Genomic DNA, 21,164 nt, shown 5'->3' on the forward strand with positions numbered 1-21,164 from the left:
CGTCCTCATGAATTTTTCTCATTATACTCAATATAATACTAAAATATCCTTCTGGGGCAGAGGTTTCCCACCATTTTTAAACATGCAATGTAGGTATAAGCATGTTTTCTAACTATGCATGTACAGGAATGCCCCCACCTATATACACGTGATGATAAAGCTCACCTCCATGTTCATGGATGATTTCCCTGAAAAAGGTGAATCCAATCCTTTGTTCGGGGACACACTGCTCTGGGAGCCATCCCCAGTGTGTTCCTGCTTGTTGACTCACAGTAAAGTTCCTACTAACAAATAATCTCAGATTTGTCTTTTGGCATCAACTACTGAGTGAAGGGACGAGGTTTGGTCCAGCAACATTCCCGAGACGAGGCAGGATCCTCCCTCGGCTCTGTAGTAATGTTCTTTCTTAACACTACTTAACTTCTCACATGGATTTGTTGTTATTTTTGCAACCAAGTTGTAATTATTTGTCCTCTTTGTATTGCCCACAACTTCAATCACAATAATATATATAAACAATAGGCCCACAAATGGTGAATACAACTCTATGGTGCTGGATAATAATTGATTCAAAATCCATTTTTAAGGAACTTATAACAGATAAACATGTTATAATACAACTGAATAACACTGGTATATCTTGTAATAAATCACCTTAGAGATAACCAGAGAAAAGCAATGGCTACTACTGAACTGAGGTTGGATTTCTAAGTTCTGCTTCTAGGAGATTTGTTGGGAATATGCTAAGCACAAAGCTGGTGGCATACTGACTGGCCCTTAGTAGATTGTAATATCTTGGGTTATAAAATACTTGTCTGGAAAATTGGTTCTTCGGAAGTAGGGAATGACTGATTTGAGAGAAAACTCACACTTCTACAAATGCTAGAAGGTGTAGGAGGAGGAGGAGAATGTGAAGGAGGGGGAGGAAAAACATCATTATCACCATCACCACCACGACCATCATCATCATAGCTAATACATGTACGCTGTTACTACTAGCTAGACACTATTCTAAGCACTTGGCACACGACGTATATTAACTCATTTAATGCTAACAAAAACCCTAAGAGGTAAAAACCATTGTTAACTTCACTTTATATGAAAAATTAAGTTTCAGAGAAATTTAAGCAATTACCTAAGGTTGCACAGCTATTAAGTAGTAGTGCTTGGATGCAATAAATTCATTTAAATATTTGCCTAACACAAAGTTACATAGTGCTGATGTCTCAAATTTGAGAAAAATTACCATTTGGAAAGAGATTTAAAGAACTACTAATATCTTAATAAATGAGTGGATCAAGAAACCATGGTACATTTACACATTTACATTACACTTACGCAGCAGAAAGAAGAAAAGAGCTACTACCCTCCGCGACAGCATGGACAGAACTGGAGAGCATTATGCTAAGCGAAATAAGCCAGGAGGTGAAAGACTAATACCATATGATCTCACCTATAAATTGAACCTAATCACCAAAATGAACAAGCAAGAAAAATATAACCAGCAACACTGAAAGAAAAAACAAACCGACAGTAAGGAGAAGGAAGGAGGGAGGGGGGCAATGGGGAAAAGGAGGGAAAGGGTCAAGTCAAGGAACATGTATAAAGGACCCATGGACAAAGCCAAAGTGGGGAAGGATTAAGAGTGGGAGGTGGGGGTGGGTGGGGCAGAGGAAAGTGGTGGCAGGAAAATGGAGACAAATAGTTTTGAACAATAAAAAAAAATAAAGAACTACTAATATCTAGGCACACACTAGTGTGCTCTCTGTATTTAACTTTGAATTTATTGTCTTTTAAAACAATATTATGAAGCCTTGAACCCAAGGTCCTTTTAAGTATCATAATCACTCAAGCCTTTTCAAGGCTCCCAGTAACCAATGGCAGATGCTCCCGCACAAGAACTACACTGTGCAGCTATCACAGCCTCTGCCACAGCTCAACTCCTGTAAGTATTGGGTCATAACATCTCACTCTGCTTTCTCTCCAAATCCAGATTCCTCAATCTTTCCTTCATTAAAACGGACAGAGGGGAAAGGAGAGAGTGAGTGCTATACACATTATGAGATCCTGTACCTTTTATTCTGAAGAGGTTTGTTCCATGTTTTTTTAGCATCTAAAAATCTTATGATTAAAAAAGCAAATAAATCTAATCATTCATTCATGGAGTTTTTGTCATACTTACTTCATAAAAGCTGCTCTTACCTTTTGTCACTTCACAAATTTTACTTAATTCAGAACTTAGTTTTTATATTTTACATTCAATGATGTATGGCCATACAAGAAGCTACCTAATATCAAAATATAGTAAATGGTGCAAAGAGCATTGATCCAAAGTTAATTACCAGTTGGGCAACTTTCATTTTGGCAAGTCTCTTAACTAAGAGAACAAATTTCCTTTCAATCTATAACACAGTAAGTGCACCAAAGTTTTTACCAGAGAGTTCAGGCATTGAACCCCTCTTTATCCTCAAGGCCAACTGAGATTCATAACACTTTAGTTCAAAAGAAGTGGACGAAAAAGTATTGATCCTCCCAGGTAGACTAAATTTTAAGTGTATTTCCAATAAGACCACCAAACTACCTGGGATAGAATTTTAAAAACAGTCTATCAGGTCTGCTCTGCCATCCCAAACCAGGGCATCCAAGTTATAAGGATGGGATTCCAACTTACCTGAGTGCTATAAAACTAGTGTTACAGTGTGCATGCTGAACACTGGCTAACTTCATACATGGCGCTCCCCAAGTCTACTCTGAGCATGTCTTTCTCCCTTAATAATTAAAACATTCTTCCGAGTGTAGTGACTGCTTAAGATTTATACCTGACTTACTAAAATGTTTATTAAATAAAGACAAAATAATGTGTAGATTTATGGCTGCATTTTTGCTTTTATGTTATCTGGGTCATGTCTTTGATCATCTGTGGTCACAAATGCAAGCTCCATTGTTTCTGTGAGGAGATCAAACCCTTTATGGCAATCCCTTTTAAGATGTTTTATTTCTAGGAACTCTCTGACAAACAGCTAGAATTAGCTGCACCAAAATGAGTTTTTAACAATGAGGCTTATGTAGTTGCTGAAATGTGTTAGATTTTAGGGTGGGTTGTAAAAAGAAAAGTCAGAATATGTAATACATGTGGTATAAAGGTATCTATTTAAGATCAAATTTCCCACAGTCTGAGAGTCACAGTACAAAATAAATTTTCAACCCATGCAAATTAAAGGAAATATTGGTATAAAGTCTCTAAAATGTAATATATTTCAAAAACAACATTAATGAGGTCCCATGCTTACTTAAGAACTGATCACATACCATATCTCAAAAAAATTAAATTCATACTAGCTTGAGTAGAAGAAGAAAATGTCCAAAGTTACCAGCTCTTAGATTGATAGAGAGAACTGCATATTCTGAACTACTCTTTTTAGATTTCTGACCTAGGTCAGAGATAGTTTACTCATTTAACAAACATTTCTTGAGTATTTTTCTGTGGCCAGGCATTAGGTATTTTTAGTGAGCAGAACAGGCTTATGTTCTGATTATTTAAGTGGCCTCTTGCTGGGCTATATAGCAAAGCAAAAATAAATAAAATTTAGCAAACAATCAGGAATGACAACTAGCTTTAATTAATGAGACTTGAAAGTCTTAAATATGATATTTATTCTACTTGCAGAAAACTTGGAGTTAAGTAGAACAGAAGGGAACCTCTAATAGACAAAGCTTTCCACCAAGGAATCCAAGAACTAGAAAATTCTTTGTTTTGCAATTTTCAGTTTGTATAAGATAACAAAGTTTACAAAGGAGCACTGTGCTTTTGCTGAGGAGATAAAACATTAATCTAACTGTTGACCTAGAAATAACATATAAAATTATAAATTTGTCACATGAAAGCTTTAAGGAAATAAGCAACTGAAGTCGGGTAGGCTGTATTTATAACTGTGTGGCAGTGAATTATAGAAGAATCCTTTTTCAACTGTATTTGACTGTTTTTTTGAACAGAAATTAAGTAGCCAAACTTCTTTACCTTCTTGGATTCAAGTCTAACACGTGCTAAAATGACTGTCAACTCTTATATATGTAACTTAAGTCTCATAGCAATGCAAAATTACCAATTTAAACTTAGTAAATTGGGTTGCACATTATTATACAAACTGGATCAGAATACAATTTACTTCTTGCTTGTCAATATAAATGCTTTAACATCTAATCCAATGTTCTAGGCTTAAATTTTATGAATTCATAAAAAAATGTATACCTAATATATAAAATTTCCAGTTACATCCATCTACAAAGCAAAAATAAAGTATGCCAGCCATTTATCATAACTGTCACTAAAAAATAAGTAGCAATTGAAAAGGCTTTTAACTTACCTTAAGAATTGTAACTACATTAAAATAACTATACTTGTAATGCCTCGCCATCACACTATAACAAGAGATTAACTTTTTTCAGAGAAATCAGATTAAAGTAATCATAAACTGAATTTCAATCTGAAGAACTGAAGAGATACCTGTGTACTCTGACCTGAATCAATCTTAAGTAATAGCTGATGTAGTATCATGTTTCTAAGAGAAACTAGGAAATCCAAACATTGTCTGTGTCCTGACGCAGATGAAGGGAAGATGAAGAGGATCTGGGAGGGGGAACAGTGAGTAAGATAAGCTCCTTAGCAGCCTCTAAGTCTCCAAAGCCAAGGCTGGTATACGAGCTTAAACCCTAAGGCCCCAATATTGAAATAGCCACATGGCAAGTCTTGCTATGCCAAGAATAACCATCTATGAAAATACCACAAATCATCAATATCCAATTTTGTCCTCTCTCTCGTGAAGCCTTTCCTGATTTCCCTCAGCCAGAATTAATCTTTCCAACTGATGTGTTTCCACAGAACTTTATCCCTTTTCAAAGACCTGTGTCATGCTGCTTTACCACAGTTACTTAGTTTTACCTCTTACTTTCCATGCTAGATTATAAGGTCATTAGAGATAAGGAATCATTAACTTTTCTATAATCTACTATGCCTAGATTGGTAAATTGTCCATAGTATATGCACAATAAAAGTTATTTTTTAAATACACAACGCTTCATTAAATACCTTTTTTAAAAATTAAAAACATTTTAGAAAGTTAAGAGAAGCACAGCGATTCCATGTCTTAAGAATTTACCCCAAGGAAACATGAAGACATACAAAGGTTTATGTGTATGGATGTCTGTTTATGTCATTATTCATAATTATAATGATTATGATGATAATGATACAATTATCATGTATTTTGTCTTTATTTTAAGTAAAGCGCCTTGCAAGTGCTTTATCTATATTACCTTACTTAGTTCTCAAAAGGTAAATATTATCTAAGCTCAGACAAATTAAGGTAATTGTCCTCCAAGGTTAAACAACTAGGAAAAGATGGAAGCTGGTTGAACCCAAATGGTCTGACTCCAAAATCTATGCTCTTATTATATAGAGCTTGCTATATATCAAAGACTGTTCTAAGTATTTTACATACCCATCTCTACCTCTCATAGTAACCTTAGGAAGTAAGCACCATTATCATCCGCATTTTACAGATAAGGAAGCTGGGGTACGAAGACTAAGAAACTGATCAAAGATCTCATAGGTAAGAAGTGGTAAACTCTGGGTTTGAATCTAGGAAGTAAGGCCAGCTTATACCGCCTTTTCCTATTTTTAAGAACAAATGACTAGAAATTACCTAAATATTCACAGATTGTTTTAAATATATTTATGAATATATGAATGAAGCAGCAAAATGTAAAAGGGCAAACAGCTGGGGACTGCCAGTATCTCCACTTCTCCAAATTATTCCACGAGATTATGCACATGATTTATCCAAATTATTCCATGAGATTGTGCACATAAAGTTCAAATCTATAACATATATATTTTAGAAAAGCTAGCATAGAATAACAGAAAGAGAACTTAGAAGGAAAATCACAACCTGAAACTCAGATCCAAATACACCACTAATTCCTCTCTGTGGTGTTAAACAAAACCTTAACCACTCTGAATTCTTCTGTTTTCTTCTATAACAGAAGTTAAGGTGGTGTTTCTTCTTAGAATCAATATTCTATATAATGTCAAGATCACAGGAAGAGACATATTGCTGGAGTTAACAGTAAAATATGGCAATTAATAAACAAGATAGAGTTTAAGTAAGAGTTTAAAATAAACCAAAAGCTCCAATGGAGTTTTGATAAAATTTAAATATTTTCCAGATAGAGCATCCTAAACACTCACCTACTTCCAAATGCTTATATGTCAAATTCACTTCTCAGTCTCCTTCTTGCCATGTGACTCAATATGTATAAACGTCCATTTTCAGAGTCCAGCATCAACACAAACATATGAAAAGTTGATCACTACTAATTTATTCCCAGTCCTCTCCTTGTCCCCACTACCAACCAAACTGAAGAGCAAAATCAACTATCACATCCATACAAATAATCTCCAGTCCAAATCACTGGCACTGATCTCAAACCCAAACTTCAATATCATATCTCTGTTTACTGGATATTTCTCCTTTGACTGGCATTTTTCTATTCTTTTTTTACAACCAAATCCTCCTTTTGAGATAGAGGCCTGATATTTGGGGTAGGGAGAGGGAAGAGAACAAACTTTCCTTTTTTTTTTTTTTAAATTGTTCACACTATTACAGATGTCTTCATCTTCCCTCCCTTTTAATTGGCACTTTCCTAAGTCAGATCAGCCAGGCTAAAATATCAGTCATTATTTATTCACCCAACATCTTGATTGTTCACATTCAGTTTGTCACTAATTCCTAATTCTTCTCTTGCTGCATTGTGGATTATGTCTACCAGGGGAAACTTATATGCAGAAGAAGTGCCATTGTCTCCTATTCTTGCACCCATGACAGACATCACTTATTGACCATAGCACCACCCCCACTGAGCCCAGACTTAACTCTACAATCCTTGGTATCACAGCTCCCCAGGAGCCATGGCCATTGACTGGGGTTACATGTTGTTAACCATGGCTATTGCTGCTGCTGTTCTAATAAAAACCATTTATCATACCACAGCTGGACTACTGCAGCAGCCCTCTACCAAACTCTGATACAAGCCTCTCTACAGCTCAGTCATCCTCAATGGGTTACCCATTACCTGTACATAAACTTGCAGAACTTCAGCTTTATAAACAGGTAAAGTAATAATATTCTCCTGTGTCAGCTGTTCAAGATCTTCTATAGTTTAGCCCAAATCCTCCTTATCAGGCCTGTCTTACACAATCCTCCAACACCACAGCTTTGCAAATATTTCTGTTTTGAAACTCTACCATCAAACAAAATCTTGGGCAAAATCCCAATAAATTAACAAATAAGAAGAACATTGTCTGGGTTGAAATAGGCCTAGATGGTCCAGCAGCAGTGCACTACAAGGGGCCCCTCTTTGGCTCCTTAGCAGGGGCTAAGACTTTTCTGCGGAATCTCTCCAAAGAACTGCCACCCAGCCAACAAGAGAGCATGAGACTCTAAATCAGACTTAAGCATTGTTACTTAAGCTCTTCTGAAACCACAAAACAAACCAGGGACAGAACTAATCAAAAGAGCCCAAACCCTTAAAACCCTAGTCCAGAAATACAGACAGACATCCACCCCCCTCCTCATACATAAACTTAACGTGATTTTCTTCTGCTCTGAAAATGTCAGTGCTCAGTGAGGAACAGGGCAAGGTTAAGAGAATCTGACAGAAAGGACTAGATGGACTTGAATGCTGAAGTCCTGCAAGTTCATCTACACAACAAGCAGCACAAGTTCTCCTGGCACAGTCCCAATTCAGCCCACTGCCCTCCAGCTGCATAATAGCAATAATTTTTTTTAAGCACCCTCATGCTGTCCTAACACATCTCATAATGTGCAAAACCAAGCTGGATGCGATATAAGATTTTGTCAAGCTGTCTTTAATCTTTAGCTTTACCTCCACTCCTAACTACTGAGTTGGCAAGTACTCAAATTGCTGATGTCTACATCCTGCTTTTTTTTATTATTCATTTCCAAAAAGTACTTTTTGTTGGTAGAGGCCAGTGGCAGGAGTGCCATTAGTCAGAGCTTAACCAGGGTGCTCTTTACCCTACCAAGAACCAAGAACCATCCTACTCTCCATCCCAGATGTTCAAGCATTCGTTCACCCAATTTTGTTTGCATTTCGATTTGATTTTGAAAATTCTAAGTTAAAAAGGAAAAATGTACATTCATTTACCTGTTCCTCTGAAACCATGAGTTGAAATCATCTTCTTCACAGGTTTTTCAGATGCCTTTTTTTTTTTAATCCCACATTATGTCTAATCTTTCAGTATGTCATCTGTTCATCATCACCACTGAAATCAGGCAACCGCTGATGGACCTTTCTGCTCATGTGAGTCTTACTATCTTAAAAAAGTTCCTCATCCCAAAGATGCTCAGTGCACAGCCTGGACAGGGGTACAGCAGACACACACTCCCCTCTCAAATATCCACACGTGGTTGAGCATTATCCCTCACAGCCCTTTAATCCCATATTGCCTTGCCTTGCCACCCATTACATGGCTTGATTTGTATTCTAAAGTTTGTGCTTAGGGATTGGGCATGAATGTCAATGTGAGAATAAACAAAAAAAGAATTAGATTAAACTATGGGGTTAAATTTTATAAACACTGCAAAATTAACTATAAATAATTTTAGGAACCCATTGTTTAAAGACATTTCATGAAACTTCTTTTCTGTTGGGGTGAATATACAGAACGGACCAGCATTCTGTTTGGCACTCAGTTTCTCCCTGGCTCCACTGGGATGAAGAGGAGCTGTCAGGGAGAGGCCCAGATTGGGCCAGAGGGAGATGGACTACCCTCTGGAGTCCCCTAGAATCCATCCTACCTTATGAGGACTTGCCCCACAATTCAGTTCCTAGGCTTTTGTTTCATTTGTTGTTAAATCCAGTTTGCAATAGTGACTATTACTAATAACAACAGCTAACAAACTCTAAAGTAATCCCTTCTACCTAATCAGATTTTGTATAGGCCTACTTTAAAAAGAATAGTCAGGAAAAAAATACCTCTTGCTTTATTTTAAAAGTCAAAAAGATAGAACAAATATGAGGGTGCCTAAACAAAATGAGTACACAAATATATATTTTCAATGCGATACCAATAAAGTAAGGTAGAGTACAGGTGACTAAAACAAGTTTCATTGCCAGCACTGCTGCCCAGAATAGACAGCTATTAACAATCTACACTTCTTCATTCTCAAGCCAAAGGTCAAGGATTACACCTCAGTGGTAAACTTCCAAGCAAAGGCCACCCAGCTGATTTCTACTGTCGTAAGGCACTAGCCTCATACCACACCCAGCTTCTCGCTGGCATACGTCTCACTCCCCTCCTTCACCATTATACTTTCCCATTCAATAACTTGATGAGACTGACAGAAAGCTGAGAGCAGGTGTATGCAATATGTTGTTTTCATCTCCCCACTTGGAGTTATTAGTACCTCCCATCACTCAAGTTGGCAGGTCCATTTTAATATTAGCATCACACACAAACTGCATCCTTGAGAAAGGAAGCCATTTCAGACTTTTCTGTTTAAACTATTACTTAGATAATAGAACATTTATTTCATGTCATTATAAAATTAAACTTTACCTCAGGGCCTTTAAAAGGCTAACAGTTCAACTTCCCTTTTTGACATGCAAGAAGATAAGATTCTCCTCACAGGAAAATATGAAAGGGCATTTTTAACCACTGTGACGATTCTACTAGGCTGCTTAACCACTGTAAGATTCTTTTCCTCAACTGTATAAAAGCATGTACACTAATACACTTTTTAAAATTACACCATGTTACATATGTAAAGGAAGTTTAATGCCTGCACTTCCCTGACAGGCTACAACAGCTTTCCATCCCAGTTATACACAGGTGAACTAGGTTTCAGAATCATTCACATTGTTAATCATATATCATGACTTGGCTTCACCAACAGTATTTTCCATTCCACACCATTACAACCTGTTTAAAGAGAAAGGAAAACATATATTTGGCAAAGAAGTGCATGAAAAATAAGGTTAACATAATGCTCTGCTTTTTTAAATACAATTTTATATAGCTTGAGAAATTTCTTCAGAAATGTATTTAAAAGAGAGAGAGCATTCATTTTTAGAAGTTAATTAGATACTATTATGTTCCAAGTACCATGGGGAATCAGTGTGAGCTCTTAGGTTGTGCTTGAGGATTGAAAAGACAAACCATGACAAGATTTATTTGTTAAAGGTAAGGTAGGTCACTCTAATGCCACACATATCTGTTTTTCTAGATAAACTTTACCAGGATAGAGTTGATATCAGTGAAAAAATTACTATGAGAAGTTTTCTCAGTTTGCTAATAAAGATGGTAAATCACTGGGTCGAAATCTGTCATTTGTTAATCAAATTTAATATTAATTTCTTCCTGCAGACACATGCAGAAGACAAATTATCAATTTCTGTAAATCATAATTAGTTCAGAGGCAGGCTCCAATTCTCCTAAAGATTAGCTCAGTGTAGTTTAAATTAAAGGCACTCAGTTACCATACAAACTGTAGAAAATCTCAGCCTTCACTGAGGTGCTTGAAATCTTGGGTTATGACCACTTGAAGATTTGCAGTAATAATTCAAAATGCATTGACTTTGTTATATTCACCAATGCCAATTTTCACTAAGTGCGCAGGCAAGAACTGTGTGGAGATATATTACACCCAGCTCTGCTGCCCCCACCCCTGTGTAGACGGCTTTTCTGCCACTTAGACTCAAGGCCCTTTCCAATCTTTAATTTTCTTTAAGAGTGGATAAGTGCCGTGAGCAAAACTGCTCACCACTGCTCTTGTGGTGCTTATTTAAAAAGAAATAAAACATGATTAATTCAAAGTGCTCCACAATTAAAAATATATGACAGGATGGTCATCTGGGTAATTTAACTACACCAGGAAGGGTCACAGGCCTATGAAGTTTGAGAAACCCTGGGCTAAACTCGGTACACGTATTTATTGTCACTGGTAGCATATTAGATTATTAAAAGGGACATGCTAATGTGACATTTTACTATTATAAAGGAAACTCAGTACTAAAATTAGAGCATAAATCAGGCAGATATGCTTCCAGACATGCAATCAGCTCTGTTTTCCACTCATCTTCCTTTACGCACCAAGAGGTTACAATAAATTTCATTTTGTATTTATTTGTTAACCATATGCATCACTCCTAAGTTCAATGTAAGTAACAAAAATTTAGCTGTATCCTAGTAAAACAGATTAAGTTTAATGTAGATAAAGCAAGGCGATTAGGGTGTCAGAATAATATACTTTAAAAATCAAGACTAAAATATAAACCTATTAGTTTTGAATATTTATCCAGATTACATTTCTTATGCAAGATTTTCTTCAATAAAGCTTTCTTCTTTATTGCAGGAAGGTGATTATACCCATAAAATAGTAAGATTTGTCTTTGAAAAACAGCAGGACAGCCCAACTAATTCTAGTCCCAAAACAATGGCTACTTTGGGGGTATAAACGGCAGACAGTATAAAGTAAATCACTGTCATGAAATAATAATTCACATTGTAAAAATAACCTTCACTGCCTCAACTGACTAATGCACAATTCCTATTCAAGCACATATTTCGAGTCTGAAAGCAACCAAATGAAATTAGCACTTTCATTCCAAAGGCAGATTCTGTTGGTATTTCTGCCTGGAAGGAAAGGGAAACCATTTCATACTGTCTCACTAATCCAAAATAGCAAAAGCTTGTCATCTTTGTGGCTTAACAAGAAAGCTGTTCGAGGGCTTGGCAGAGAGGCTCACAATTCAATTCAACAGTATTCTCCTCCATCTCCTCCCCACCCCATGGTTCTAGGGCTCCCCCTCAGCAAAGAGATTAATGATGCACATTTCACTCAGTCTATGCATGTCTACAGAACTGTGGGATTGGGCAGTTCAGTGACTGAGTCCTCAATAACAAGGCCAAAGTCACAGGCTTGACACCCACAGGGACAAATTAGTTTTCTTTTGTTTTACTGCCTTAACTATCTCTAACACCAGTCATCCCATCAAAAATGCATGCTATTGGTCACAGGGTGATTAGTGAAGTGCATGAGAATAGTTCAGTAGGTCCCCATCAGGAAAGCCAGGGAAGAAAGAAGGAAGAGAGGGCAGGGAGAGAGGGAGGACCTGAAAAAATTCTTAAATCGCCTTAATGTCTGAGAGCCTATGCCCACTCACTGTCTTTTTACAAAAAGGACAATATATTTGGGTCATATATATTTAAACATCAAATAGGAATACATAGTGATTAAGAAAATGGCTAGCTAGCTAGCTAAGTTACTCTGAGTTTGTCCTATACAAACTTGCAAAAAAATTAACTAAATCTATATAAAATTAAACAATGCTTATGAATTAAACACTGTACTTCATGCCTTAAAAGAACTCAGTACTGCGCATTAGCAATTAGCATTTGCTTTGTTTTGAATTCATTGAATTTATATCATCCTTCAACACTGTTTAGCTAAAGCAAATAAAAACAAGAAAATCACATTATTCTTTCTAAGCCATATAAACGTGATCTGGAAAGTCACGTTTAAAATTGCTATCATGGATTAGCTTAAGGCAATTATTTCACTTGCTCCATTCTTTTACGAGAAGTTAAAAAAAAAAAAAAATCAAGCTTCTTGCCTAACAAGAAAAATGAAATCCCATTAGTTGTGTCTCCAGTGTATATTAACATTCCTTTTGTTTAGAAAGGTTAATATTCCCCAAATAAAGGAGCATACAGTGCCTGTTAAAATAATTACATCATGACATTTTAGAAAGGTTGGCAGATAGACGTGGTTGCAAGCAACAAAGCAAAGTAAAAGCGACTACTTTTTAAATTATCCATGACTTCAAAAAATGGAAAGCACTGGAAATTCCACCATGTTTGTAATTTTCTGCCAGCTTGTCCAGTCTCTGGTATTTGGTTGTTCTCCCTCTTCTTCAATATCTTCTGTTGTAGAAATTTATGGAGGATGTACTTTTATGCTCTTAATCAGATAATCTATCATCTGAAAAGGAAACTACAAATCTGACAATGAAAGAATTTTACAACAGGTCAGTGGTTGATAGCATCAAGTACCACACCAAAGTGTTTCACAGCCACTTGGAGTTCCAAAGGATACTATTCAGTACCATTAAGGAAAAAAAAGGATTTTCTAGCCTCCGCAAGCTGATCTAAAGGCCTAATATCAGTAAGACTGAAACCAGTGAACAATTAAAAGTCTTGGAATTCACTCCAATAAGACCTAAAAGAAAACACTTCAAACTTTATGCAGATAAAATACGGCACTCTGACCCTGATACTTGAGGCAGATAGGAGCAGTTCTCTACATAAGTAAAACAAATTATTAATTGTTCAAACATTTGGATATAGTGAACATTGTTTAAATAAAAAGTAGACACAATCATAATATAAAACCTACCTGACTCTCTATTTCTCCTTCTCCAGGGCATGAAAGCTCCTCTGGAGTTCTAGAATACAGTGTCCTATTCTGCCATTGCTCCCAGGGATACAGCCAATGAAATAGATAAGATAAAGATGAGGAGAAAGACAACGGTTTTTCCCACCACCACTTAAACCATAGAAAGCTTCCTCAGAGAATGATAGCTCAACCTCAGGACAGCAGATCAGGGAATCTAATTGAAGAAATACTTTAAAGGGCTTACTAATATTCCCAAAAGTCATGGAATGCTTTACATCAGCAATTCCCAGTAACACCAGTAACAAAGTACATATGCAGTGAAAAAAGGCCACTGCCTTAAGAGGTCAAAAAGATATAATAAATACAAATTGAAGGCCCCCAAGTTACCATAACAAATATCCAAGAGTTTATAAATCTACAAAAGAACATTCAGTGCAACATCTCAGCTGAGTCTCACAACCAACCTGTGAAGAAAAGCCTGTCCTGGCTTTATACAATGGTAGGGTAGCCATCCCTTTGGGGCAGGGTTTTTCAGCATTGAACGATGCTCCTTAGTCCACAGGTCATTCAAACAATCCCTGTACTTAAGAAGAAATCCCTGTACACTTATTGAATGAATGAATGAATGAATGAATGAATGAGTGAGTGAGTGAGTGAGTGAATGAGTGAGTGAAAGACATGGAATAGCCTTCCAAAGCAACTTCTAACACATCTAAACTGACACTTTTTTTTTAACTGTCACAGCCTATGTAGCGTGCTGGCTAACATAGAGAAAACATTTTTCCCCCTAGAAGCTCATCTCCAGGAAAAAATATTAGAGAGTAAGTGAAAAATTTCTTTCTCTTCCATATTACAGAACATTGTTTCTCAATAAAAAGACAGAGGTAATTACAATGATGGTGGTGGGGGTGGTAATTATGAGAGCATTTGTTCTGTGCTTGACACTCTTCTAAGTATCTTACATAAATTGACTAAATTCTTACAACTACCATATGAAATAGGCATTACTATTATCCCTATCTTGCAGTTACGACAGAGATAAGTTTTATTCAGCTAGTGCCTGGCACAGCCAAATTCCAAGGCCAAGAGGTCTAGCTCTAGAGTCTGTGCTTTTAACTTACACTATACTGTTTGTAATAGCACTGTTTAATGGAACTTTCTGTGATGATGGGAATGTTCATAGCTGCACTGTCTAATACAGAAGTCACTGGGAACGTGTAGCTACTGAGCTTTTTTTTTTTTTGTGACTAATACAACTGTAGAACCAAAGTTTTAATTTTATTTAAGTTTAAATAAAAGAGCTGCATGTTGTTTTACTTAAGTTTAATTCTACAATGTAGACCACAAGACAAAGTTCAATAACTACTCAATGTGCCATGAGGAACTGTTCCTCACTGAAGGAACTCTGACATACATAGAGATTAAACCTCATCTTGCCCGTATTTCCCTGTAAAAATATGTGTGTTACGCGGCGGCGGGGGGTGAGGGTGGTATACGGATGGGACAGAGGTAACAGCAAGTACATTCATTCTTAGGCATATTTCTTAAGGAACACACAATCTTCAGGGAGCTTCTCCCATAATTCATTCAACAAGTATCACTAGACATGTACTATAGGCTATGGTGAGCGTAAAAAGATATAGTACAACAAAAACACATTCTCACATATTATTTACACAACATTTTTAACACATAGTATGTACCCAATAAATGTTGGACAGACAGATGAATAGATGAATGGACATACTAATGGACAAATGCTGGGACCTTAAGAAAGTTACAATCCAGGAAAAAAGATTCCATAAAACTTTATCATTTTCCTTGTTGCACATTTCCTTTATCAGCAGCATCCATTCAAATGAACAAGCCAAAAATTGAAAGTCATCTTTGAATCAAGTTGATTTTTTCTCCCGTCTGCTTCATTGAAGCTGTTTCAGACCATTGTATATACTTGGTCCTTACTACCACTGCTCCAGCTTGGCCCCATTTCATACAGTCTCTGTCTTCATCCTCCTTTCTCCAATATTGCCTTCTTATTTTTTAAAAGATTTTATTTACTTATTTTTGGAGAGCAGAAGGGAGGAAGAAAGAAAGGGAGAGAAACATCAATGTGTGGTGGCCTCTCAAGCACCCCCTCCTGGGGACCTGGCCTGCAAACCAGGCATAAGCCATAACTGGGAATCGATCTGCAGGCTGGTGCTCAATCCACTGAGCCACACCAGCCAGGACTAATATTGCCTTCTTTAAACCCATCTTCCACAAAACTCTCCAAGGTTACCTTCTTAAAATGCAAGTCTGACCTGGGCACACTTCTGGTTAAAATCCTTTAGTGCATTCTCTCTCTTCTAAGATAAAACCAAGCTCCTTAATATGGTACACCAACCATGGCCACAGTAAATTGGCTAGTGATACTGTTTCTAGCCTCATCACTCCATTTAAAAAAAAAAAACAACAACATCCTCCCTGCGGTGTTATTGATATGTTTATAGACCTTAACTTTTTCAAGGACTGAAAATCAAGCCTTATACTATATACCTTCAATGTTGAGTACAGGATTTCACAAGCAGTAGAAAAACTACATAAGAAAAACTATAATCAAAAATGGAAGGTACATTTGCCATAATTTAGGCAAATAACTTAAAAACTGCTTTGGGCTGATAGGGAAAGGAATAAAACATAAACTAGGAAGGCATTCTAAGGTGCATATGAGCTACAATAAATTTCAAGTGAAGGAAGTATTGTGAACATTATCAATTACCATCTCAAGTAACGTAACAGCATAGGAAGCAAGGAACTTTTATCTCATTTTCTCTGTACCATTCACCTTTGCCCACTGCCTTTCTAGCTACTATCCAACTCATCTTCAAGAAAGAAGGATTCTTTAAACTTATCATGATAGCATAGGCTATGGCACCAAGGGTTAAAAATGGGCAGGATTGCTGAGTATTAAAGGTTCAGCACCTATTTTTAGCACTTTCTTGACCTTCTTGCTTCCTTATTTCCTTTAGTAAGCAGAGATAGGCAAGCCCTAGCCTCCTGAGAAACTCACTTCCATGCAGCTAGGTAAGTGGAATCAGTCTGGATCTCATAATCTCTATTGTTCCTTCTTTCTTTACTGTGGTTGTCCAAAAGGCAGTAAGATTCCAAGATTAGGATTTGGAACAGGTCCAACATATGCCAATTAATCAATGTAATATAACAAATTAACAAAGTGAAGGACAAAAATCATATAATCATTTCAATAGATGCAGAAAAAACACTTAACAAAATTTTATATCCATTTGATAAAATTTTTCAACAAAGTTAGTATAGAGGGAACATACCTAAACATAATAAAAGACATATTTGACAAGCCCACAGCTAACATCATATTCCATGGTGAAAAGCTGAAAGCTTTTCCTCTTAAGATTAGGAAAGACAAAAATGCGCACTCTTGCCACTTTTAGACAACATAGCATTGGAAATCCTAGTGACAGCAATTAGGCATAAAGAAAAAAAAAACAGAGTGAGAGAGAGAGAATCCAAATTTGAAAGGAAGAAGTAAAACTATCACTATTTTACAGATGACATGATACTGTCTATAGAAAACCCTAAAGACTCCACCAAAAAAACTGTTAGAACTAACAAATACATTCAGTAAAGTTGCAGGACACAAAATCAATATACAGAAATCTACAGTGTTTCTGTGCATTAACAATATACTATCAGAAAGAGAAATTATATACAATTGCATCGAAAAAATAAAACACATATGAATAAATTGAACCAAGGAGGTGAAAGACCAGTACACTGAAAACTAGTAAGACATTGATAAAAGAAATTGAAGAACACACAAATGTATGCTCATGGAGTAGAAGAATTAAACTGTTAAAATTTCCATACTACCCAAAGCAATTTACAGAGTAATGTAATTTCTATCAAAATTCCAGTGGCATATTTTATAAAACTAGAACAAAATTTTTCTAAAATTTGTTATGAAATCACAAAAGATCCCAAATAGCCAAAGCAATCTTGAAAAAGAAGAACAAAGCTGGAGGTATCACACTCCCTGATTTAAAACTATATACAAAGTGATAATAATCAAAACAATATGATATTGGCATAAAAATGGACATAAAATCAATGGAACAGAATTGAAAGCCCAGAAATAAGCCCCCATAGATATGGACAATTAATTTAAAACAAAGGGGCCAAGAATATACAATAAATGGCGTTGGGAAAACTGGACAGTCACATAAAAAGAATGAAACTAGATCACTACCTTTCATCATACACAAAAATTAACTCAAAATGAATTAAAGACTTAAATAGAAAGCCTGAAACCATAAAATTCTCAGAAGAAAACACAGATGGTAATCTTCTTGGCACGGGTCTTAGCAATGTGTGGATCTGACTCAAAAGGCAAGGGAAATAAAAGTAAAATACAGTGGGATTACATCAGACTAAAAGGCACTTGTACAGCAAAGGAAACCATCATTAAAACCAAATGGCAACCTACTGAATGGGAGAAGATATTTGCAAATTATATATCTGACAACGGGGCAATATCTAAAATACATGAAGAACTCATACAACTCAACAACAACAAAGTCAAACAATCTGATTTAAGAATGGACAGAGTGTCTAAATAGACCAGTTTTCAAAGAAGAAATAGAAATAGGCACAGGCACATGAAACGATGTTCAACATCACTAATTATTAGAGAAATGTAAATCAAAACTTTGCACCTATTAGAATGGCGATTATCAAAAAGACCAGAAATAACTAGTCTTTTTTTGTGTTGGAGAGGATGTGGAGAAAAGCAAATGCTCATAGGAATGTAAACTGGTACAGCCACTACAGAAAATAGTATGGAAATCCCTTAAAAAATTAATAGAACTACCATATGATCTAGCTATTACACTTCTGAGTATTTATCTGAACAATATGAGAACAATAATTTGAAAAGATAAGTGCACCCCTGTGTTCATATGGAAACCATCTAAATGCCCATCAACAGATAAATGGATAAAACAGATGTAATACACACAATGGAGTAATACTCAACCATAAAAAAAGAGTAAAATCTTGCCATTTACAACAACATGGATGGACCTGAAAGATATTATGCTAAGTAAAATAATTTAAACAAAGACAAATAATGTATGATTTCATTCATATGTGGAATCTAAAGAAAACAAAACAAACAAACATAAGAAACAAACTCTGACACAGACAACAGACGGGTGGTTGCCAGAGAGGAAGAGGGTTGGGGAGGGATCAAAATGGATGAAAAGGACCAAGAGTATGGAGATGGATGGCAAGTACATTTTTGGTGTAGATCAGTTTGTAGCATATATACAGATGTTAAATTACAATGTTGTATACCTAAAACTTATATAATGTTACATATCAATTTTATCTCAATTAAAAAAAAGATTTGGGAAAGACATGGGATGCATCATTTAGTTTCAAGCCTAAACCCATCAGTCTTGGGTGCTAGTACCTTGATGCCCATTCTGTAAATTCCTGCATTGGGAAGAGAGGGCAGTAAGTAGGAAGAGGTGACTGGCAGGATATGGTCAGAGCTTTCCTGAGTTGTTGGGTACCTTTTACAATTCTTAACAACTTGGAAGAACAGAGTATTCAATTGGTAAGGACTGTAAAGTATGTGAAGATAAGTGGTGGAAGGCTAGAAAACTAAGTTATGATTAGACTGATTACCAACCAAAGTAAATTTTATGTCTAGGTTCTAGAGTCTTTTAAATCATGGACAGGATAGAAAAAGCCAACGGTCTAGCATATAGTAAATATTTAATCTGGCAGCAATATCTCAGCTGACCTGGAAGCAGAAGAGACTAAAAAAAAACAAAAACAAAAAACAAAAAAAAAACCCAAAAAAACCCTGGGAAAACAGTTAACAGGCTATTACAATAATGTAGTGTGAAGATAAATTTTAAAAATTATTAAAAATCATTTACTGAGGACTCACTATGTGCCAATCTTTTTGCTAGTCATTATTTTAATTAGTCTTCACAATTCTATACATTAGACATGATAATTCACACTCCCATATTAGGAAACCAAGGCACAGATAATGTATAACTTACTCAGGGTCACATAGTTGGGAAGAGACATGCAAGCTTGGATCTGTGCGGCCAGGAACCAAGCGCACTCTATCCACACAACCCTGATTCTCAAAACTTGGAAATCAACTGGATGAAGCAGGGCAATGAGGAAGGATCAAGAAATACTAGAAAGCTTCTAAGCCAACAATTTCTGAGGCCAACTGTGTAGTGGGCCCTGATCAAAGTACTGTAGACATAAACTTCAATGTGACATAGTCTTTGCCTCGAAGGGATTTACAAGTGGCCAGATAATTACAGTATAAGATAAATTTAACCCTAAATAGCAATAGGGAGGTCATGAGAAAAAGCAAGTTTATGTGCATAAGAAATTTCCCAGGAAACTATAGGACTGTAATAGCTATAAGTATTCAAATAATACTGAAATTAAGGATAACTGTCACAGAGTCTCCAGAGTGTTCCTCAATGTCATTAAAAAGAAGGACTCTCCACAAATTAGTGATCATTAACTTAATTATAAGATATTATGCACTCATTTTATTCACCAATACACTGTAGAGAGGATTTCCCTAAACATCTCTAATATATTCATGGATGCCAGTTAAAATAAATCTTGTCCCTGCCCATTTCCCTTCTATTGGAACAAAAACACTCCTGTACGTCTTGGAGAAGTTTAATTGGCTAGAATCACACTAATTGAAATTATCAAACGTTGAAACCCCAAACTTTCAGGATTTCCAACTCAGAACACAAAAATAAGAAAATAATTACTTCAAGAATTGTCTCAAGAGAAATAAAGTTATAGGCAACCTACCTAGAAATCAAAAACTAAATAGATTTAGTTCAACTTCAAATCTCTCTCACACATACACATAGCAACATGCACAAACTCAGAAAGTGGGTTCATCACTGAATTTTTCTTATACTTTATGGATGTTTAGAATGTTCATTATGTGTTATATAATTCACATGGGAGAAGCAGATACTATACTCATTTTATAAAATGAGAAATGAGGAAAGGTCAAGCAACTTGACCTAAATAAGCTATAATTTTTGCAGAGCTGAAAGTAAATACAGGCATACCATTTTTTTCAGATGATTTAAGTACTTATTTTTATTCAACTTTAGAAATTTTTTTATTGTTAAAATACATTTGTCTTCATTTTCCCATCACCACTACCCCCTGCCCCAGCCTCCCCCACCTCCCACCTCTCGATCCCCCGCTTTGGCTTTGCCCATGGGTCCTTTATACATGTTCTTTGACTTGACCCTTCCCCTTCTTTTCCCTGTTACCACCCTCCCTCTTCCCCTCTCGTTACTGCCAGTTTGTTTTTTTCTTTCAGTGTTGCTGGTTATATTTTTCTTGCTTGTTTGTTTTGTTGATTAGATTCCACTTATAGGTGAGATCATATGGTATTTGTCTTTCACCCCCTGGCTTATTTCACTTAGCATAATGCTCTCCAGTTCCATCCATGCTGTTGCAAAGGGTAGTAGCTCTTTCTTTCTTTCTGCTGCATAGTATTCCATTCTGTAAATGTACCATAATTTTTGGATCCACTCATTTACTGATGGGCACTTAGGTTACTTCCAGCACTTGGCTATTGTAAATTGTGCTGCTGTG

The 21,164-nt window shown here is 36.1% G+C and overlaps 1 protein-coding gene across 6 annotated transcripts in view; it reads right to left on the reverse strand.

Moving 5' to 3' along the window:
- The window catches only part of CADM1 (cell adhesion molecule 1), a 352,507-nt gene that overhangs the window by 169,286 nt on the left and 162,057 nt on the right, over positions 1 to 21,164 (reverse strand). The window lies entirely within an intron of this gene.

This window comes from Pteronotus mesoamericanus, unplaced genomic scaffold (assembly GCF_021234165.1).
Source record: "Pteronotus mesoamericanus isolate MK-2021 breed Mesoamerican mustached bat unplaced genomic scaffold, CSHL_Meso_final scaffold_36, whole genome shotgun sequence".
Taxonomy (NCBI): Eukaryota; Metazoa; Chordata; class Mammalia; order Chiroptera; family Mormoopidae; genus Pteronotus; species Pteronotus mesoamericanus.